Here is a 24763-nt window from a genome sequence, read left to right on the forward strand (position 1 = left end):
AGTTTTCTTTGTGTTTATGTCTGTATTTACTAAAATAGAATTTAACATTTTAACACAACTTTCATCCGGAAATTTTAATTAATTATATAATAACTTAAAAGACATTTACAGGCTTTTGAAAATGGAATTAAATTAATAGCATTTTACAAACACACACACACACACATAGAGAACAAAGTGTTTTTCCTCTATTTAATATTTATTACAATTTGTGTAAATATCAACAATTTCCTATAGAGATGACAATTAGAAATCTCCAATATACTCTAGTGTGGAAGGCTTTGCAAAAAAAAAAAAAAAAAAAAAAATCCGCACATAAAAGTTTTTAAATTAAAAATGTTGAATTTTTTCTTTAAACCTCATTCTGCCGGGACATCCCTAATATCCTTGTAATTCTAACATTAAGTAATTCACTTCACTTCACATCTATACATCGTGTACCACTTAAATGGGGCGTTACAACGACGACGAAGTACATAATTCGAAATGAGGAACTTCTGATTGAATTGTTGTTCGCATTTTGCCCGAAAGGCAAACGTTTACAATTTTATGATTGAAGATAAATGAAAAGCAAACATTTGCTGCAAACGAAGGAGCGAACGATAGACGAAGAAATTAGAATTACAAGACAGATATATTTGTAGGGAAGAAGAAGAAATGGAGGAGAGTTGAGATATGTGTAGAATTAACATTATTTCATTTTGATTGATTTCTGGTTTATGGGTTATTAGTTGTTTGCGTCAAGGATGTCCTGGCAGGGGGAGGGGGCAAGTTGTTTCAACAAAACCTCTTTACTTGGTTAAGGGGTTTATGGATGTATCATTAACATTATCGTATTTGGTATCTTTATGATTTAAAGGTATATTATCAAATTGGCTTCCTTGAAAGGTAATATAATTGTACATCAATTCGAAATTTTCATTTTTTGTAGAAGGTGAAATATTGAATTACTCTAGCGAATTTAGTTACAAAATGAAATAAAAAAAACAGTAAAGAAAGTCTTAAAGTCAGGCGGTGCCGACTTTATGACACCCTTCACCACTTTGCTTATTTAGTAGAGCTCCGCATAACAATTACAAGTTTTTAGGGGAGAATTCAATCATACACGCTATGATTATAATTATAATTTAAAGTTCAAAGGACTAAATATGCCGAAGCATTTGTATCTTTTAAATTCGGAATTGTATTGTCCATTTGGTGCACAATTAATTTGAAATCGGATAAAGATATATATGAGAGCTATATCCAAATCGGAACCGATCTCGATAAAATTTGACAAAGATATTTCTGAGCTGTATTTCATATATTTTCCTGAATATCGTTGTTACGGAGTGCATATTACGGCTGTGGGTAGAAAATATAACAAATCGGATGAACAGTATATATGGGAGCTATAGCTATATCTGAACCGATCTTCAACAAATTTGACATACAAGCTAGACTCAATTCGGTCGCAAGTGCCAAATTTCATCCCATTTGGGCAAATATTAGACGTTTGGTGTACAATAAAAGGTATATCGGACGAAGTTATATATGGGAGCTATATTCACATCTAAGCCGACCTCGATAAAATTTATCAAATGTCTTTCTGAGCTGTATTTGATATATTTCCCCAAATATTGTTGTTACAGAGTGCATATTACGGCTGTGTAGGCCAAAAATATCAAATCGGATGAACAGTATATATGGGAGCTATAGCTATATCTGAACCGATTTCGATCAAATTTGGCATAATTATTTTCAGGCCTATTTTGGTTATATGTGCAAAATTTTATACTATTCGGGCTGATATTACACGTTTGGTGCACGATAAAAAGCAAATTGGACGAAGATATATATGGGAGCTATATCTACATTTTGACCGATTATCTCCAATTTCAATAAGGTCGTCCTTGGGCCAAACAAATGATTTGTGCAAAATTTCATCTGGATAGGGCAATAAATGCGAACTGTACATTGTTTACAAAACTACATGGACAGACAGACGGACATGCATAAATCGACTCAGAATGTGATTCTATGCAGATCATCAAAAGGAACTATGGGTCTATCTCGTTTCCTGCTGCCTGTTACAAGCAAATGCACAAAGACATAATACCCTGACTACCTTGTGGTGTAGGGTATAATAATAATAAAATAAATTGACTTACTGACTGACCAAGAACGCCCCGACGAAACAGCGCGCAGGCGTGTGATAGGTACTATATTTGGTACAATTTGTTTTTAGGTTAACAAATAATGCATGAAATCTGAAATTTGGTATTGAGGTTGCTATTCGTGTGTAGTATATGGAGGTGGTTTCGGAAATGTGTACCATAATTGTACGAAAGTACTTAGTGATACTATATTGAGTATTGGATGAAGAGATAGAGATAAAATTCGGAAATTTTATATTCAGATAGTTGTTTGGAAATGCGTTAGATAGTTGCTAAATAGTACCAAATTCGGTATTGGGTGAAAGAATCCTGAAATTTGATATGGATGTCACTTTTGGTGTCTGTGGTTAAGATATGGAGTTGGTTCTGGAAATGCTTTCTATAACGGTTCGAAAAGTACTAAGTGGTACTAAGTTGGGTATTGGGTGCGGGGATAAAACTGAAATCCTGAAATTGGTATTCATGTCTTCGTTGGTATATGGGATTGGGATATGGAGGTGTTTTTGAAAACGTGTAGTATATTTGTACGAGAAGTGCTAAGTACCACTAAATTTAGGTAAAAGAAGAGAGCTGAAGTCTCGAAATTTGATATGGAGGTCACTGTTGATGTCTGTGGTTTAGATATGGAGGTGGTTTTGGAAATGTGTACTGTAATTATTCGAAAAGTACTAATTACTGGGATGGCGCTGGAATACTCGAACTTGATATTGAGGTCTTTCATGGTATTTAGAATTGAAATATGGAGGTGGTTTGGGAAACGTGTAGTAGATTTGTACCAAAAGTACTAAATTAGATATTGGGCGAATGGATAGAGCTGGAATCCTGAAATTTTATATGGATGTCACTGTTGGTGCCTATGGTTAGGATATAGAGGTGGTTTTGAAAATGTGTAGCATAATTGTTCTGAAAGTACTAAGTGGTACTAAATTTGGTATTATGTGAAGGGATAGAGCTGTAATCCTGAAATTTACTATTGATGTCTCTGGATTTGGTATCTGGATTTGGGATTGTTTGTACGAAAAGTACTAAATAGTACTAAATCTGATATTGGGTGAAGGAATAGAGCGGAAGCCCCGAAATTTGATATTTATGCCACTGTGTCTGTGGTTGAAATGTGGAGATTGAAAAGGCATATCATAATTTTTCTAAATTGTGCTGTATTTGGTGATGAAGGGAACTTACAGAGATCAAATCGTGAAATTTGATATGGAGACGTTGAAATAGTTTTGGATAGAAAAATTGGATGTGGGTCCATTGTGCTATGGTTTTATTAATATCCTCCTCGGTAAATTTCAAAATTAAAGATTTTGAAGAAGTTTTGGCGTTAGGTAAACATTTTCCTATTATTGATTTCGAAAAAGGAAAGACTTCAATAATATATTAAACTTTAAGAGTCTGAAAATTTAGTATGATGTATGAAGTTTTGATTAAACAATTTTGTCAAACTAAAACGAACGAACTCTTGGAACGAATCTGAATTTTTTGGGGTGTACCTTTCGCTATGCCCGTGAAGATAAATTTTAAAATATAAATGCAATGTGTTGGTGCGCAAGGGGTTAATTGAAAAATGTTTTTTTTTTAATATTAATGATTTTTACCATTTTTTTTGGATAAATCAACGTATTTTTAAATTAATTAAAATTAAATTAATTAATTAAATTAATTTAACAAGAAAATGACACAATTTCCCGACGAGGACGAATAACCAGAGTGGTGTTGGCGGTAGGGAAACTGCATGGAAAATGCTGAATTGCACAAAAACTATGCTAGCTGCGTCATTGAGGCGGGTCTTAAATGAAAGGTCTCGAGGAGTACTTTCTGGCTATATATGCCTTATATTCCCAACTGATTTCAGGTAATCGAATTTTTTCGATTTTTTTCCCTACCGAAACTGCCACTTTGGTTAGAGACCTTTCATTTAAGACCCGCCTCAATGACGCAGCTAGCATAGTTTTTGTGCAATTCAGAATTTTCCATGCAGTTTCCCTACCGCCAACACCACTCTGGTTATTCGTCCTCGTCGGGAAATTGTGTCATTTTTCTGTTAAATTAATTTAATTAATTAATTTAATTTTAATTAATTTAAAAATACGTTGATTTATCCAAAAAAAAAATGGTAAAAATCATTAATATTAAAAAAATATATTTTTCAATTAACCCCTTGCGCACCAACACATTGCATTTCTATTTTAAAATTTATCTTCACGGGCATCCTTTCGCTGGCGAAGTAGCTGACACTTGCTAGTAACCTATCAATTCTGATACTCTGAAACATTGCGAAATAATACCTAGGGCTGGTGTTTAACTTAGCAGAGTGGGAAGAATGGCTTCACAGCGGCAAAAACAACCATAACTCCCCCAGAGTTTTTATTGAGGAGAGGAACTTGTGATGGGACATATCGAACTTTTACAGCCGGTATGTAGGGTGAATGTCGGAAGGTAGAAATGTATACATCCAAAATTATTTTCAAGGTTGTATTTTGTATCAGAAGAGGGAATAGAAATTTATACGATTTGCGTTAATAGTCATTGAGTTTCAAGAATTACTTTTAGAAAGTTCATATACTCTAGAAGTTGTTTATTGAGATATTAGATATACTTTCGTAGTTGGTAATTTGTTAAAACTTTTAACGATTTCGTATCGGTAGATTAGAGGGCTCAAAAATTTTAACCTTGATATGGCGTTTTATTGATTTAAACGTTTTGAAATCATCCTTTTGGACATCAAGATCCTAAACTTCTGGCGCCCATAGTAGCATAAATTGATGAAATGTGGCAGAACGGCGAAATGCGCGTCTGTTATTTTTTGGTCTTCTTCTTCTTCAGGGCACGGTGTCAAATTATCGATAAATAACCTTAAACTTAAAAAAAAATAGTTTCAAAAATATTCAATTTTTAATTTCCATTTTAAATGAAGCACAAGATTCAATAAATTTAAAAATTATTTATTAAATCTTAAAAAATAATTTTTCTGCTCAATTTCAGGAAATCTTAGATTCTATATTTCTATCTACACAAATGAATATCAGTTTTGTTTCACCATTTAATTACAATTTATTTTCATGGAAATGTGATTTTAAGCCCATCTGTCAATTGTACCAAAAATGACTAGATGACATTCAGGTTTTTTATTACTTATTGAGAATTTGAATAATGATGCATAAGCTTCCGAGAAATAAAACATTTCATTTGCCTACCAAAAAATGAGAGACAAATGTTTTACTGAACATATTTTATATTCATTTATCGAATTTCCATAGAAAAATATCACAATCTTCGTAAAAATAAAAATTACTTAATAATTCATTGACAAATTAATTTTAGTGAAAAAGGTTTATTTTATAACTGAAACAAGTTACACAGTGTCGGTTTGAAGGTCGACAGATACATAAACTCTGCGCATGACCATTAATATTCGTATATTTAACATTTGAATTCTAAAAAGCCTTAAAAATTCATAATTTCAACCAGTAGATCCTTAAAAATGCTGATTTTTTACCGACAAGTCCTTGGAAAATTCATGAATTTAAATAAACGTCTTTCATGTTAGTTCACAAATTTTGTATGAAAGGTCTTGTCAAATATATTCTTCTCCATTTTTAAAATTCCAAAATTTTTAAAAAATCCACATCCTCAAAAAATATGTTACAAAATTCTCGAGATTCCTCGAACATATTCCTAAATAACTCATGGTTTGTTACCAGGAAGTTTTGGAAATCTTCTCATATTTAAATATGTGCTTCAAAATACAGGATTTTCTGATTCTAATTTTTTTAATGTTTTTAAATATCCTTAAGAAATCTGCAATTCTTAAGCAATCCACTATTTTTGTCCGTAAACCCTTGTAAAAAACTATTCTTAAGCATCCATGCTTTTTTGAAGTGAAATCGTTAAAGTATAATTTTGAAAAATATTTTTAAAGCCCAAAATTTGTGGTCCGAAAGTCATCTTAAAGAATATTTTAAAAAATTTTTTTGAAGTCTGGCGTACGGATGGAGGTGTAATCATGAAATTTAGTCCGGTTTGGGAAATAGTGTTGATATAAGGAGATGCTATTGGGTATGAGTGCTAAGTGTAAGAACTGTACTAAATGGTACTTAAATTGGTACAATTTGGTTTTGTGTGAACCGAATTTCAAACTGCAAATCTACTTGAATTACTAAAAAGAACTTAATTTTTACCATTTAGTATGGCGTGAATGGATAGAGCTAAAATTTAGATATTTATTGTAAGAAAAATGTTTGGGAAGTAGGTCTACAATTTAAGCATGATTGGCCTTTCAAACGAACATCGTTAGTAAAACATTGACTTTCATTACCAAAATGCGTGCTCTGTTAAGTATGTTCATGGCTTCTTCCATTTTATGCTCAGTTTCCCAAATGCCCAAAATGCAATAGCTTAACTTGCATGATATGTGGTTTCAAGAAGACGGTGCTATAGAGCACGCGTACCTATGGAGTTATTCGGAGGCAGGTTAGGTGAACATTTTATTTCACGCTCGAGACCAATTGGCCTAGGTAAAGAGATTTAACGCCTTCACTTTATTACCTTTAAATGGGTCATGCGGCCCTAGCTCCTAATTGGCCTAGGTAGTGAGATTTAACGTCTTTAGCTACACGTTACTACCTTTGAATGGGTCATGGGCCAAATCTCGCTTTTTCTGGTAACGTCCCCCACAACGGGTCAAAATTTTGAGTAACCAAAACGCTCATAAATGCGAAGTAAGCATCGGATTACCTTAAAATTATGCCCATCCCAATATTTTTATTAACACAAGATCTGATGTGAAGATGATAGATATTGGCTCACTCCTTCTAGTGCATTCCCCACAAAGGGTCATAATTTTCCATACCTATAACCAAGACATAGAAGCATAAAGATATGACAAGACAGAGTCAAAATATGGCAACCATGTGAAAATACTTCTGTTGTTATGTTATCGTAACAACATAGTTGCCAATGTTAAACAATTTTAACCACTATGGCAATATGCAATTATCTGAAAAGATCTATGGAATAGAATTTTGAAACAATATTTTTAATTTTTGAAACTTTTATTTGTCATTCGTTTCTGTAAGTGGTTTTTATATTAACATGCCTCTGTCAGGAGCTAGTGAAGTGTAGACACAAACCATTTTTTCAGAATGCATTTTGTTTAGTCTTTACCATTTTAGGTCTTTGCTTATATCTCGCGTAATTTGTGAAACCAGTCAGCGATTATTTTAAATTTAAATTTTAAATTTGGTAACCGGAGATCTGATGTGAATGTAAAATTCATAGGCTCAAAGTTTTGGTTCCTCCCCAAAAGAGTGGAATATTTCGGTTCACTATATTTCCTACCTCACGTTCATTTCAATTTTCTCAAAGAATTATTGCATATCTCATGTAAAGATGAATGAAGCAGTCGATATAGGTCAAATCTGGAACATTTTTATCAGACTTAGGTCAGATATGATATGGACAACATTGGCCAACTCCTTTGAACCTCTCTCATAAAGGGCTAACAGTTTGACTAATCATAACACAAGTCAAGATATATTAAAATAAACTGTAGCTAAGGATATCTGTCGCCAAACCGAACGATACCCTTTAACTTGTTTTTATACCCTACACCACATAGTGGTAAGGGTATTATGTCTTCGTGCATTTGTTTGTAACATGGAGAAGGAAACGAGATAGACCCATAGTTAGTTTTGAGAACCTTCATAGAATCACTTTCTGAGTCGATTTATGCATGTCAGTCCGTCTGTCCGTCCGTCCGTTCGTCCGTCTGTCCATGTATTCTTGTGAACAAAATGCAGGTCGCATTTATTATCCGATTGAGATGAAATTTTCCAAACAATATTTTTTTGGCCCAAGGACGAACCCTATTGAATTTGGTGAGAATCGGATCAAATTTAGATATAGCTCCCATATATATCTTCATCCGATTTCGGGTTAAATGTGCACCAAATGTCCACTATCAGTCCAAATTACCTGAATTTTGGCACACCCAACCGAGTTCGGCCTAGAAGCAAGTATATCAAATTTGGAGAAAATCGGTTCAGATATAGCTATAGCTCCCATATATATCTTTCATCCGATTTGATCTTGAAGTCCCTCACATTCCTACTATGCACTCCACAACCGTGATATTTGGTACCAGGTATTAGATGGAGCACAGAAATAGCTGTTTTAAATTTTATCGAAATCGGTTCAGATTTGGATATAGCTCCCATATATATCTTCATCCGATTTCGGGTTAATTGACCACCAAATGGCCAATATCAGCCCAAATGGCCCGAATTTTGGCATATGTGACCGAGATTAGCCTTAAAGCAAAAACAAAGCAAATACAACAAATTTGGAGAAAATCGGTTCAGAGACAGCTATAGCTCCCATATATATGTTTTATCCTCTCACATTCGTAATATGCACTCCACAAGAATGATATTTGATACCAGATATAAGATACAGACCAGAAATAGCTGTTTGTAATTTTATCGAAATCGGTTCAGATTTGGATATAGCTCCCATATATATCTTCATCCGATTTCGGGTTAATTGTGCACCAAATGGCCGATATAAGTCCAAATGGACTGAATTTTAGTACATCGGACCAAATTCAGCCTAGAAGCAAGTATCAAATTTAGTGAAAATCGGTTCAGATTTAGATATAGCAACCATATATATGTTTCATCTGATTTAGTGTTTTAGACCTTTACATTCGTAATATTCACTCAACAACCGTGATATTTGGTACCAGGTATTAGATGGAGCACATGAATAGCTGTTTTAAATTTTATGGAAATCGGTTCAGATTTGGACATAGCTCCCATATATATCTTCATCCGATTTCGGGTTAAATGTGCACTAAATGGTCAATATCAGCCCAAATCACCTGAATTTTCGTACATAAGACCGAATTCAGTCTAGAAGCTAATACGTCAAATTTGGAGAAACCCGGTTCACAGATAGTTATAGTTCGTAAAATGCACGATAGAATTAGATAGATTTTGATTTTGTACCAAATATCTCATAGAGCTCTGAAATGCCCTGTATAAACCTTTTTACGAGAGCTGTACTAAATATGCATAGTGGTGTAGGGTATCATATAGTCGGCCCCGCCCGACTTTTGAGCTTTCCTTACTGGTTTTTTGCTAAGTTTGGTCTTAACAGATTTGATGCGAACATTTCCGCTCCAACATTTCGATTCGATGATGTATGCATGTATTTTCGAAAGTCGTTAATGTTTATTTCAGTCAGAAAAAAATTAAATGTTAAATTCAAAACTAATACGATTTTGAAATTTTTCTTAGAAGAAAAAAAAATAAAATCAATTTAATAAATCTAATAACTAGACTCAAGTATAGACGTTCCCCTCTTTATTTATTTTATTTATTCGTTCGAAGTTATAATCCTAGCTGCTTTGTGGTTACATTCCTGTTTTAATCGTTCTCGTCTTATATTAATTCCTTATTAAAAATATCCGCCATACTCCAATACAGCAGGAATGATATGGTAGTTATAATAAGTAAATACCATAAAAAATTAGGCAAACTGAAATAAAACCAAATTAAAACTTTTAAACATTCACCTAATTTATGGGCTTAAACATATGCTATGCTGGGCACACACACACACACAAAGGTACGTCTCCTCTCTTCTTAGAGAAGCGCACACATGTCTTGGCAACTAATCTTCAATCAATTTGTCTCTGAGTAGAAATTAGTCTGTGTCTAAGAACAAAAATCCACTCTTTGCTTCAAACAAAAATCCTTTCACATGGCACAATAATCCGAGACTATTTATCTTGGCGCAATGTTTAGGGCGTTTGGTTGTTTGTTTGTCTGTCTGTCGGGTTGTTTGCATGTGTTTGGAGATCAGACAGACATAGACAGAGAGATTTTTTTAAAGATTCTAATTAAAGTTATTAAAAGTTGCGTTTACATGCCATAAAATACATTAACACAAAAATCCTATTTACATTGCATGCATGGAGTTGCTGTATGAGATGGAAATGGTGTTGAGTGGCTCTAAAGGTGGTGTAGATATCAAAGACAGGTGGGTTTACTCCCACTCATCTTTAAATTGTCGTTATATGTGTACATGTGCGATGTTGGTAGTTGGTTGGTTTGACACCACTCCGTTAATTAGTTGTACACAAAATAATCGGACAGAATGACAGGACAAATGTGATTTAACTGAAATACGTTCATACATCCATTAGCTGCGAGATAAGATAACAATAATGGATAATTTTAATTTAATTACAATATGTGAATATTAAATCATGAAGCTGTGAAATTTATTAATATAATTATATAATAACAAAAAATGTTTAGTAATGTGACGCATAAGTAAATTAACTGCTAAAAAACCTTGTCAACAAATAAGAATGTATCAAAAAAAAAAAATTAGTATGTTATTTTTGGTTTTTTTCTTCATGATTTTTGGTACCGTAAAGAGTGACTCAATAATTCAAAATGGTCCTAGATTCGGATGGAAATAGAGAAAATTTGTCCCCGTGTCAGGGCGTTTCCTAAAGAATTTTTTCAATCAACCATTAGTTTTCAAAGGTTTTGACTAAAATATTACGTTGCACATGTTCAAATGAATTTGAAAATGTATCTGAATATTTTTTATTTTTGTATACTCTTAGCCATATGCCTAAATATCATTTGATGAGGCCAAAATGTGCCTGATTGAAATGACGGTTTTAGACACTATGTCTCTTTGAAAAAAATCCTATTCAGGGCATTTGGAGTCGATCTAGGGCTGCCCGTCCCTATGCCTGTCTGTCCGGTTGGCGCGCACAATAACTCTCGAAGGAAGTATACGATTTGATTCAAATTTGGTATATCGTAATGTTATTATCATATTCAGATTGAGTTTGGAGACGGGCAATATCTATCCCCTCCGTCTGATACCTCCCCTCTAAAGGTCGAACATTTCAAAAAATATATTTTTAGAAATATAAACGATAATTCGATTTTGCTTCAACTTTGCAAATCCAAATATTTGCGTCAGTGCTGGGTCAGGTGCGAAAATTGTCAATATCGGTTCACTCCATCAAGTTCCTAGGTTCAAATTTTGAATAATTACTAAATAATAACTTTTATAAAATGTGATGTAAGAGTCCGATTGTTTTAAATTTAACACATCCTAATAATTTTATTAGCCAAAGATCTGGTGATAAGGTGGAATATATCGGTCCACTCCTTCTGTTACCTCCCGCACAAAGGTCGAAATTTTGAATATCCATGAAGCTCATATATCATAAAATCCGAAATAAGACTCCGGTTCTCTTCATATTTTACACTTCTCATTATTTCTACTAACACCTGCAGTAAAGATGGCATATATTGGTCCACTCGTTCCGGTACCTCCCACACAAAGGGTCAAAAGTTTGAATATTCACGAAGCAAATAAAACGCGAAATTAACATCTCATCCCATTCAGACTTGGTGCTTCTCAATATTTCCATCACCACAAGATCTATTATAAAGTATAGAGATCGGACTATTTCTTCTGGTACCTTCACCAAATAGGGTTCAACGATCAAAGAAAGAGAAATAAGCATACAATTTTTCTTCAAATTTCACACATACAAACAGTTTTGCTAACACAAGATCTGTTGTAAAGATGATATCTGCGAACCCCTACTGGTACCTACTTTCAAGTACCGTTCCCACAACGGGTACTCTTTTCAATACATATATCTCACCTAACATGCGAAGCAAGTCAAACTTGGTAGATCTAAAAATTTCTCTCAACCTGAGATCTGATTTCAACGTGGAATTTATAGGTCCACTCCTTCTGGTACCTCCCTCAAAAAGTTCAACATCTTGATTATTCGCAATAAAGATTCGAATCTCTTTAAATTTTGCACATACCAATATTTTTATCAGCGTAAGTCGAATCCGGTCCGCACGAGGTACCATATATAACCTCATCCTTATTTCAACATTTTGAAAAATTATTTAAGATCTCATAAAATATGAAGGAAGTAGTTGATATAGCCCAAATGTTATAATATCAGACCTAGTTTAGATACGAAAAGGACAACATTGTCCCACTCCTGCGGAACCTCCTCCATATATGGTCAACAGTTTGAACGATCATACGCAAGGCTAAGGGTATAAATTTGTCGGCAAAACCGACCGATATTTTTTAACTTGTTTAACTTTATCTTAGGCTGACACTCAATATTAGAATGTGAAAAGTTTAGACCAAATAGGGGTACCTCTTATCACTAAACAGCCAGACATATGGGCTGAGGATATTTAACTAAAACTCTTGTTAAAAGCGTATGTTTGAAAGTACCCTTTTTATTATTTTTTATCTCAGACTAAAGACAGATGCGAAAATCGGCGAAAAATTCAAGATAACTTCCTAAATTTCCTCAAACTTTACATTTTATAATGTGCCTACAGACACTAGATCTAAAGCGAATATTTGGAATATCGGTAAACCTTTTCAGTACCTGCCTAAAAATATATTGATATTTTTAAAGAATAATTCTGAAAAAAAAAGAATTTGTTTTTCGACTTTGTATAAACTTCGAGTGTATCAATTTTTCTGTCAGTATTATATCTAACCCTTTTTTTTAAAGAGATCTTAGTTATTTTTAGTTATTCGATATGCCAATTTGTAATTCGTTCGATTTTATTTATATTAATTTTTTTTAAGCTGATATGGAATATATACAGGCTGAGATGAAAAAACTGCAACCAACTTCAGACTGCTGTCATTTCTAAGCCTCTGGTCCCATAGCTGTTAAAATTATTCCAGTGACAGCTCATTATATTGTTTACAAGCGTACAGAAGCATTTTGATGAGAATTTTTAAGAAAAAAAGTTATTCCTGATGGAATTCAAGCGTGATAGTGTGATTTATTTATATTTGGCTGGAAAACCACAATACCCACTCTAGCATTTAAATGTGAACAAATCTTTAGTGTGTCGTACCATTGCTCGTTACCGTGATACTGGCGTAGCGGAGACCGACGTCAATGAAGTGGAAGGAAGAAAACAGCAACATTAGCAGAAATGATTCGAAAAGTAAAGAAGCGACTTGATCAAAACCCGCCTCGCAGTGGCCGAAAAATGGCTCGTGAGCTGAACATATCGCAATATTCCATTCGGTAAATATTGAAAAATGAGCTTGGGGTAAAGCCATTGAAATTCCAAAAAGTGGAAGAACTTACACCGCAACAGAAAGATAAATGAAAGAAAATAGACTCAAAAGAGCAAAAGAGTTTGCTTCGCTTGGCCGAAAGTGTTGAATGCCGAATATGATTTTCTCCGATGAGAAAACGTTCGTTGTCCATCAGTGTACTTAGCAAAGAGGTCAGCTGTGCGCCTTCGATTGGCCACTAGAACTCAGCGCCGGCCATGGTGATGGTGTGGACCGCCATAACAGCCGATGGTCGCTCTCCGCTCGCATTAATTGACCGTGGCATCAGAATAAATGCCGAATATTATCGCGAAAATATTCTGGAGAGTGAATTAAAGCCTTGGGCACGCAACATTTTGGTCGCAGACCTTGGTCATTCCAACAGAACTCAGCACGCGCCACCGAAGAATGGTTACGCAATGAGGTTGCTCGCTTCATTTCCAGCGCACAATGGCCACCAAAATCTCCGGATACCAATCCGTTGAACTTTTGTGTCTGGAGTATTTTGGAAAGCAAGGTTGGCACTCAAGCAGGCGCTTCGCCGGGAATGGGCCAAAATATCGCAGAACAACATTCGGGCAGCGTGTGACGGTTTCATTGATCGTTTGAAAGCCATAATTCGTGACAAAGATGACCAATTCGAACAAATCTAAACTTATTCTAAAATTTCATTCAATAAAATTTGAAAAATATATATATACATTTTCCTCTAGCCATATGGCTGAGGGTATTAAAGGGGTGTATCAGTCCACCCTGGTACCCCATCAAAATAATTTTACACCAAAGAATCAAAGATTTCGAATAAAAACTATCAAAATTTCTTACATTTCAATGTTTTGAACGAAATGGTTATCTAACCCTTTACAGGTCATCTGCGGACAGGAAACCATCGCCAGGTTTTGTAAGAGCAGAAGACTTTTTACAAGACTTCTATTTTTTTTAAGTATCCCCACAGGTCTTAAGAGACAACAGACCTGGAACAGGTCTTCTGATTGAAGAAGAGAGTAGAAGGCCTTCCGTTGGTCTTCTAGAAATACTTCCAAAGGCCTTCTAAGGGTAGGCGATCTTTGTTGTGATAGAAGCCTTATATCGATAGAAGACCCTTAAGAAGATCTCGGAGATATCACGCATATATTGCTGACCTTAGCAACTTGACTTTAAATATAATATGTTATATGACACATTTTTTTGCAAAAATTCCCAAACCCTATTTACCATTCCATCATCAGTTCCATTATACCCTTAAATAGTATTATAGATTTTACCACAATATTGAAAGCATTCCAATATAATGTAAAACCCATTCTCCCATAACTACATCCGCTTTGTGGCAATGAAAAATGGTAACAAAAGGAAGAAAACATAATTATATTGTTGAACATCAGCAGCAGCATTAATGCCATAATAAATAGATGGAGGTGGAGATGGAGGGACACAAGGTACCGGCAGATCCCTACCACATTACATTTTGACGTTTATAGATTGAATTTTGCACATCGACTGGCACAAACGCTTCCTTAGAGCTGTAAAAATCCCTATCCAAGGCAAGGAACGGAAGGAAGCGTATATCTTATTTACTTGGGGAAATGTAGTTTCATTTGTATTGGTGAGTGTTTGCATGAATGCCAGCAAACTGCAATCGCGTGGGCGAGAGAGGTAGGATGTGGTGCTTTTCATGTTGTTGCTGTGAGTTTTAAGAATAAATAATGGAAAAGCTAAATAGATAATGGATGATATACACGCACAACTATTATGGAGGGGGGAAAACATCTAGGCAAACATTCCGTTACTCTTCCCAGTGAGCTGCGTGTGTATGTGTGTGCAGCATATTTTACATATTTCAATGTTCTTCTTCTTTTTTATCAAAAGCAAGTCGAAGTGTATAAATCAATTTTGCCAGCGAAACTTAGGTTTTTTTCCAACCATTGCTACCGTGAGAAATGGCAAAACATTGAAGTGAGGCTTTTGCGAGGGTGAGTGTAGGTGTTGTTGTGTGTGGAGGTATTTTAGTGTCTGCCTCAACTCTATTATCATTGGAAATTTATTCTACGACACGAAACCTTTCATTGCGCGAACAAATACGCCAACGGCTCTAAAGAATTGCAATAATACAAAAGTTGTGATGAGTACAAATTACGGGGAGGGTGAGGCAGAATATAGAGTCATCACAAAAAAAAATCCTGGTGCACATTTTCATATTGCATGCTAAACATAATATAATGACATTTGTAAGTTTGAAGATATAAGTGTTGCACCATGATTCTGACAAATTCTAGATTCCACCTGATGTTCAAGAACATTTCAAAAATTACAAGCATTTTCAGAAGTTGCATCGGGTTAGAATGCTTGAACCGATCTTGACCTTTATATGAAAAATGACGTGAATACCAAGGTTCTTATGCATAACAAATCTCGGTATTGTTTCCTGAGTTACAGTCATCTTCGCACCAGATCTTTTCCTAATAAAAATATTGCGATGTGTCGAAATTGAAGACCATCGGACTTCCATTTCACATTTTATAAGAGTCACAATTATTCCAAATTTAGACTTTTTGTGGGGGAAGTGCCAGAAAGAGTGGTTCTATATTTTTTTATCTTCACACCAGGACTGGTTTCATTATTCAATTCGCATTTTATGATCGTTTTGGTCATTGAAAATGTTAACCCTTTTTGAGAGGTGATACAAGAAGGAGTGGTTCGAAATCTACCATCTTGCAACAGATCTAGTGTTGATAGATATTTTGAGATATGCTGAATTTGAAAGGAATCGGATGCTCATTCCGCGTTTTACAAGCTTCGTGGCTATTACAAATTTTGACCCGTTTCGGAGATGTAAAAGCTGGAGTGTACCAATATATCCCACCTACGCAGCAGACCTTGTGCTGGTAGAAATGTTGAGAGGTGCCAAATTTTAGAAATGTTATAACAATTTGATAATAATATTGCGAAGTACTAAGTTTGGACCAAGTCGGGTACTCCCTTCGAGAGTTATCGTGAGCTCCAGCTAGACGGATGGCTTCAAACGTTTTGAAACGTATTTAGCCCAAAGGGACCTAGAGCCTAAATATGTTATATCAATAAGACCCGAATGATATACAGCGTGAGACGAAAAAACTGCAATCGACTTCAGACTGCAGTCATTTCTAAGCCACTCGTCCGACAGCTGTTGAAAATATTCCAGTGACAGCTTATTATATTGTTTACAAGCGTTGAAAAGCATTTTGGTGAGAATTTTCCAGAAAAATAGCTATTCGTGATGAAATTCAAGTGTGATAGTGTGATTTCTTTTTTTTAGCTGGAAAATCACAGGTGGCTATCGTTAGAACACTCCAGCATTTAAATGTGAATAAATCTTTTGTGTCTTGTGCCATCGCTCGTTACTGTGATACTGGTAGCGTAGCCCGACGTCAAGGAAGTTGACGGAAGAAAACAGCAACATCAGCAGAAATGGTGCGAAAAGTAAAGAAGGGACTTGATCGAAACCCGCGTCGCAGTGGCCGAAAATGGCTCGTGAGCTGAACATATCGCAATATTCCATTCGGCAAATATTGAAAAATGAGCTCGGGGTAAAGCCATTAGCCATTGAAATTCCAAAAAGTGCAAGTACTTACACCGCAACAGAAAGAAAATATACTCAAAAGAGCTAAAGAGTTGCTTCGCTTAGCCGAAAGTGGTGAACTGCCGAATTTGATTTTCTCCGATTAGAAAACATTCGTTGTCCAGCAGTTTGTAAACAAACACAATGATCGCGTTTAATAGCCAAAAAGGTCAGCTGAAAATGTGCACCTTCGGTTGGACACCAGAACTCAAGCGCCGGCCATGGTGATGGTGTGAGCCGCCACAACAGCCGATGGTCGCTCACCGCTCGTATTAATCGACCGTCGCATCAGAAAAATATGCCAAGTATTATCGTTAAAATATTATGGAGGGCACGCAAACATTTTGGCCGCAGACCTTGGACATTCCAACAGGACTCAGCACCATCGCATTCAGCACGCGCCACCCATGAATAGTTGCAAAATGAGGTTCCTCGCTTCATTTCCAGCGCACAATGGCCACCAAAATCTCCGGATACCAATCCGTTGGACTCTTGTGTCTGGAGTATTATTGAAAGCAAGGTTGGCACAAAAAATTACCAAAGTGTCAATCACCTCAAGCAAGCGCTTCGCCGCAAATGGACCAAAATACCGCAGAGCGTTTGAAGGCCATAATTCGAGCCAGATGTGACCAATTCGAATAAATCTAAACTTGTCGTGAGTGCCACAATTCATTTGAGTTGATATTAGACATTTGGTGCACAATAAACATGATATTGGATAATGATATATATGAGAGCAAATCTGAACCGATCTTTATAAAATTTGACAAAGGCAATTCTGGGTGGTATCTGATATCTGACACCAACGATTATTGTTGTGTAGTGCATATTACGCATGGAAGGGACTTAAAACCCCTAATCGGATGAAATATATATATATATATATATATATATATATATATATATATATATATATATATATATATGGGAGCTATAGCTATATCTGAACCAATTTTCTCCAAATTTAGTATTTGCATCTAGACCGAATTCGATCGGATGTGCCAAAATTCATGTCATTTCGACTGATATTGGCCATTTGATGCACAATTAACACAAAATACATTGGCCGACTGACGAAGGGATTGACATGCATAAATCGACTCAGAAAGTCATTCTAAGAAGATTCTCAAAAATAACTACGGGTCTATCTCGCTTCCCTTTGCATGTTACAAACAAATGCATAAATACATGATACTCTTACCAATATGTGGTGTAGGTATGACAAAAAATAAAAAAATGCAAAATCAGACATTTTTAGTAAGGAAAACCAATATTGTTAAAAATGTTAAAAAGTATTCTGAAAAAATTAAGATTTTCTGTTAGAAGGACCTTAAAAATTGTATGAAATTTTTTTTAAAAAATATTATATTTTCGGTCAGGAGATTCTTAAAAAAGTTCTTAAAATGTCTAAAAAATCCAAGATTTTCGCTCATATGATTCCAGAAAATTTTTCCTAAACAATCCTGATTTTCGGACAGGAGGTCATGGAAAAATTATTTTATCATCTTGATATATTTTCCGTAGAATTGAAATGTATGATATTTGAAGTTAGGTATTTAAAAAAATTCAGCCAAGATAATCTAACTCAATTTAAGATTTGAAAATAAATTTAAAATAATGCGTTTCGTAGTTTACTTTCCTCACACATTTCGTTGTTATTTTAAAACAACAATCTTTATCTCTCCCAAAATAAAGAACAACGTTAATTAACTTTAAAAAAATAAATAACAATTAAAACAACATGTTTCTTTAATTTTAAACATTTCCACATAAATATTTAAAGAACGGCGCTAATAAACATGGCCTCCCCTTCTGAAGGAATTTCAAATGGCTTAAATGCGCTTTAAACAACTAACTGTTGAGGAAGAAGACAAGGAAAGAAGGAAAAAACAGCAAAAGGAAAGGAAGACGAAGAAGAGGAAGAAAAAAGCTTAACTTAATTAGAATTTCCTTTTAAAGGCAGTTGTCACAGTTGTTGTTATTGCTGCTGTTGTCGTTGTCATTGTCGTAGTCGTTGCCGCACGTTGTCGTTAACATTGGAATGTCTTGCAAAACATTGCCGTCGTTTCGAACCTACTTATGCCGCGTACTAACGTTGTTGTTGTTATTGTTGTAATTGTTCATTTTACTTCGACAACGCATTGTGGCTGTTGGTTCCCTGGGCAAGGATATGCATACTGGAAGGTAATATTTGTATTGTGGTAAGAAGGGTGGGGGAGGGGAGAGGGGTAGGCAATGGTGTTTCTGGAAATTGTGTGTTTTTTGTGGTTTGTTTTTGTTTATTTGTTTGTTAAGGGCATTAAATGAAAATGCCCTGCTGCAAAACACACCAACAGCTGTAACAACCACTTGAACGAGCGAGCGAACGACCGAACAACCGAACTGCCATCACAACCGGCAGCAATTATTGTTCGAAGTAAACATTTAATAAACGAATGCAAGCTTCAATGGCCACCACCGGTATGGCCAACCTGTGGAATGGAAGGTGTTTCATTGTGAGGACTTTCTTTTTTTCTCCCTTTCTTTTTTTGGGAAAGGTGAAAAGAGCCTGTGTGAGGTGCTTTCTCAGTTGACTGGCAATACCTGTGTATAATCTGGAACACAAATATTTGTATGGTAATTTATAGCCATCGACGATGATCATAGGTTACCATCCATGTGACTCACTCCGATACACACACACACATACATACAAGAAGAGGTGGAATTAATTCAATGTCAAGAGTAGATGCTTGAATGAGACAGTTCAGAGTAGGTGTGTGTTTGATTCGATGGATACTTAATCGATTGGGAATTTTAATTAAAAGGAAGAACACAGCATGGTGTAGTTACGAGTCTTGTTGTGTTATGTGATACTACAGGTGACTCCGGGTAACTTAAAATGCCTATCTAAATATAAAGGGTCAATAATAAATCAAATTCTTGAGAGGAATTCTTGAAATTCCTACCTATCCCGGACCCTATTTTTCCAAAATGAGGTTGGAAAAAAGTAGCAATGAACAGATTGCGGTATCGAGAGGCGATAAATGATGTTTATGCTTGGGATTGAATGGCACTGATAGCTGGATAATGTGCTAAAAACTGAATACTTTGAAATAAAGAAACGGAATAAGAGTTACTGATGAAAGTGCTCGAAAAGTACTAAATAGTACTTTATTTGGTACAATTCGGTACCTGTTCACCAGTAGTGCTTGAAATCAGAAATTTTGTATAAGGCTCGCAGTTCATTTATAGCCTGGACATATGTAGGTAGTTTCGGATATGTGTTCCATAATTATATGAAAAAATACAGATTGTACGAAAAGTTATGAATGGTACTATATTTGGTATTGGTTGAAGGGATATAGATATAATTCCAAGATTTGTATTTAGATTATAGATGGAATTTGTGTTTGAAATTTGGCGGTGGTTTGAAATGCATCCGATATTTGTACGAAAAGTAGTAAGTGGTACTAAATTGGGTTTTGTATGAAGGGATAAGTCCGGAATTCTAAAACTTGATATTGAGGCCTCTGTTGGTATATTTGCCTGAGAACGAATTGGTTTTGTATGTACGTACTATAGGGTGATATGAAAAAAAAAACTGCAACCAACTTCAGACTGCTGTCATTTTTAAGCTACTCGTCCGACAGCTGTTAAAATTATGCCAGGGGCAGCTCAAGGCATTTTGGTGAGAATTTTCCAGAAAAAAAGTTATTCGTGATGGAATTCAAGCGTGATAGTGATTTCTTTATATTTGGGTGGAAAAACACATGTGGCTATCGTTAGAGCACTCCAGCATTTAAATGTGAATAAATCTTTTGTGTCCTGTAACGAGCGATGGTACCAAGATACTGGTAGCGTAGCCTGACGTCAATGAACATCAGCAGAAATGGTTCGAAAAGTAAAGAACGACTTGATCGAAACCCGAATCGCAGTGGTCGTGAGCTGAACATATCGCAATATTCCACTTGGAGCTCGGGGTAAAGCCATTAGCCATTAAAATTTCAAAAAGTGCAAGAACTTACACCGCAATCGAAAGAAAATAGACTCAAAAGAGCTGAAGAGTTGCTTCGCTTGGCCGAAGGTGGTGAACTGCCAAATTTGGTTTTCTCCGATGAGAAAACATTCCGATAAGATTGTCCAGCAGTTTGTAAACAAACAAAATCGTGTTGATCGTGTTTAATTGCCAAAGAGGTTAGAGGGAAAAAGTGTACCTTCGATACGCCACCAGAACTCAGGCGCACGCCGGCCATGGTGTTGGCGTGGGCCGTCATGGCAGACGATGGTCGCTCTCTGCTCGTATTAATCGACCGTGGCATCAGAATAAGTACCGAATATTATCGCGAAAATATTCTGGAGGGTGTATTAAAGCCTTGGGCACGCAGACATTTTGGCCGCAGACCTTGGACATTCCAATAGGTTACAAAATGAGGTTCCTCGCTTCATTTCCACCGCACACTGGCCACCAACATTTCCGGATTTCAATCCGTTGGACTATTGTGCCTGGAGTATTTTGGAAAGTAAGGTTGGCACTCAAGCAAGCGCTTCGCCGGGAATGGCTCAAAATACCGCAGAGAAACATTCGGGCAGCGTGTGACGGTTTCATTGGCCGTTTGAAGGCCATCATGCGTGCCAAAGGTGAAGGTGGTTTCGGAAATTTGTACTTAGTGTGTGAACTGTACTAAATGGTACTAAATTTAGAATAGTTTTGGTTTAGGGTGAATGGATGAACCTGAAGTTTGGAAATGTTGTACTGAGGTCCTTGTCTTAGGTTTGTGATATAGAGTTGGTTATGGAAATGTGTACAACAAAAGTGTTCGAAAAGTACTAAATAGTGCTATATTTGGTACCTGTTCGCCGGTAGTGCTTGAAAGCTGAAATTTTGTATTGGGGTCACTGGCATATATGGAGCTGATTTCGAAAATGTGTTCTATAATTGTACAATAAGTACTGAATGGTACTATATTTAGTATTGGGTGAAGGGATATAGATAATTTTCTTAAATTTGATGTTTAGATTCACCTAATACCAAATGTAGTACTTTTCGTACTGTGTTCGAGATTTGGCGATGGTTTGGAAATACGTCCTATATTTGTACGAAAAGTACTACATTGGTATTGGGTAAAGGACTAGGGTTGATATCCTGAAATTTGAAGATATGAAATGTGTACTACAATTGTACGAAAAGTTCTCAAGGGTACTATATTTGGAAATGAGTTCTATATTTATTCGAAAATGACTTAGTTGTACTAAATTGGAAATTGGGTGAAGGAATTGAGGTGAAATCCTGAAATTTGATATTAGGGTCACTGTTGGTATTTGAGGTTGAGATATAGAGATTGTTTTGAAAATGCGTACAACAATTGTTCGAAAAGTGCTAAGTGGTACTAAATTTTTTTCTTGGTTGAAGGGACAGTGATGAAATTCCAAGATTTACATTTAGATTACCAATGGTATGAGCTTTGGCGGTTGTTATGAAATGCGTCCTATATGTGTACGAAAAGTACTATGTGGTACTAAATTGGGAATTGGGTGAAGGAATTGAGCAGAAATCCTGAAATTTGATATTAAGGTCTCTGTTTGTATCTTAAGTTGTGATATGGAGATTGTTTTGAAAATGCGTGCTAACATTTTACGAAAAGTACTAAATTGTACTAAATTTGGCCTTGGTTGGAGGGATAAATATAAAATTCCCAATTTTTTTTGTTTAGGATACATATTTGGAAATGTGTCCTATATTTGTACCAAAAATTACGAAATGAGATAGAGTTTGGAATTGGGTAAATGAATAGAGCTGAAATTCTAAAATTTTGGTATGAGGATCACTTGAGATATGAGGATTGCCTAGAAAATGTGCACTATAATTGTACGAAAAATAGTGAATGTTACAAAATTAGGTCATAGTTTAAGGAAGGATAAAATTCAGAAAATTTGATATTTGGATAACTGTTGGTATGTGAGGTTAAGATTTGGAGGTGGGTTTTTGGAAGAGTGTACTAAATAGCTAATACCATGAAATTTTATATTCTGATAATTGTTGGTGTCTATAATTAAGGTATGAAACGATTTTGCAAATTAGTACTAAAATAATACGAAAAGTTACTAAATTACTAAATACTAAATTTAGTGTTGGATGATATTGTAGAGCTGGAATCTCGAAATTGGATATTAAGGTATGTGTTGGTATCTGGGATTAAAATATGAATGTGGTTTTTGGAAATGAGTCCTATAATTGATCGAAAAGTACTAAATGTGTTATTTTTTGAAGGGATAGAGATACAATTCAGAAATTTGATATTAAGATAACAATTGGTATCTAAGGTTGATATTTGGAAGTGGTCTGGAATTGCGTCCTATAATTGTACGAAAAGTACTAAATGATACTAGATTTAGTATTGGGTGAAAGAATAGAGCTTAAACCTGACACTGTATATGCCGATAACTATTTGTGTTTAGAATTGAGATCGTAGTAGTACTACTACTAAATGTTACTAAATTTGGTACTAAGTGATTGTATGGAGGTGGAATCCCGAAATTTGATATTGAGGTCTCTGTTGGTATCTGCAGTTGAGATCTGGCAGTAGTTTTTCAAATGCGTAGTATAATTGTTCGAAAGGTACATATTTTGGATCACTGTTGGTATCAGCGATGGAGAGATGTAGATTGCTATGGATATGCCTACTAAATGTGACAAAAATTAATTATTGGGATAATACAGAAATTCTGAAATTTGATATTGAGGCCACTGCAGGTTTCTTAAGTTCACATATGGAGACATTGAAATAGTTTTGGACAGAAAAATTGGATGTGGGTCCATTGCGGAATGGTTTTAATAATACCCTCCTTGGTAAACGTCAAAATTATTTATTTTTGTTTTGTGAAAAGGCTGAGAAAAATATTCCCATTATCCTTTTCCATAAAGGAAAAACTTTCATAATATCAAAAACTTCGAAAGTCAGAAAATTTAGTACTGTGTATGACGTTTTTATTAAAAACAATTGTCAAACTGAACCAATTGTATATTTTGAGTAGTAAAAGGGCCTAACATGAACTGTTGGAACGAATCTTACATTTTAAGGTGGACTTTTCACTGACGAAGAAGCGGACACTTGCTAGTTGAACCATGAACCACCGTGCATCGTCAACAAGTGTTAGGGGGAGGAACTCCGCCAAAATAATGCTCAATACCTTGAATCAAGGTAAGGGGTACATTATTGATAACCTTAGATAGGTCAAATTAAAGCTGCAAGTGAATTATCTTTTCGTTCTTCCTCGAAGTATCCATATGCCTCCTGACTGAACTTCATTCCCCTTTTTTACTATTACTCCGAAATCTTAATAAAAAGTCTCGATGGCAGCAGTTTTTGAAAAAAACTCAATCGATTTTTATCTAAAATATTCTGTAAGTTCTTATGTGTAGTTTGGTTGAAAAAGAATTTTTCCATACCCATTTTAGAAAAGTGTTGGCTTGTTTGTTCGGGATACCGTAGTATTTTGTTGTTGCAAAATGGTCAGGCTTTATCCCTCTATTGTTGTTTTTATAAAAACAACGTTTGTTTATTAGTGGAGAAAGATGGTAATGTTTACTAGGGGGTAAGGCAGGTTTCGGAAAGAGCCACCAATCTTCATCAGTTCCTTTGTTTTTTGTTTGGGATATTCTTCCCAGAAGTTATTATAAAAATAACTTCTATAACAAAAAACATTTTTTATTTTAGTTAAATACAGTGTGTCTTTACCGTTAAAAATTGAGGCGTGGGGTTTTTAAAATTAATAAAAAAATATGGAAATTTTACAGACGTCATATTTACAAAAAAAAAAAAAAAAAAAAAAAAAAAAAAAAAAAATCCCATCAACAATTTTTCCGAATGCT

At 35.2% G+C, this 24763-nt stretch overlaps 1 protein-coding gene across 1 annotated transcript in view; it reads right to left on the reverse strand.

Moving 5' to 3' along the window:
• LOC101893856 (octopamine receptor beta-1R) overlaps nucleotides 1-24763 on the reverse strand; it is a 226649-nt gene that overhangs the window by 33614 nt on the left and 168272 nt on the right. The window lies entirely within an intron of this gene.

Source organism: Musca domestica, unplaced genomic scaffold (genome assembly GCF_030504385.1).
Source record: "Musca domestica strain aabys unplaced genomic scaffold, Musca_domestica.polishedcontigs.V.1.1 1, whole genome shotgun sequence".
NCBI lineage: Eukaryota > Metazoa > Arthropoda > Insecta > Diptera > Muscidae > Musca > Musca domestica.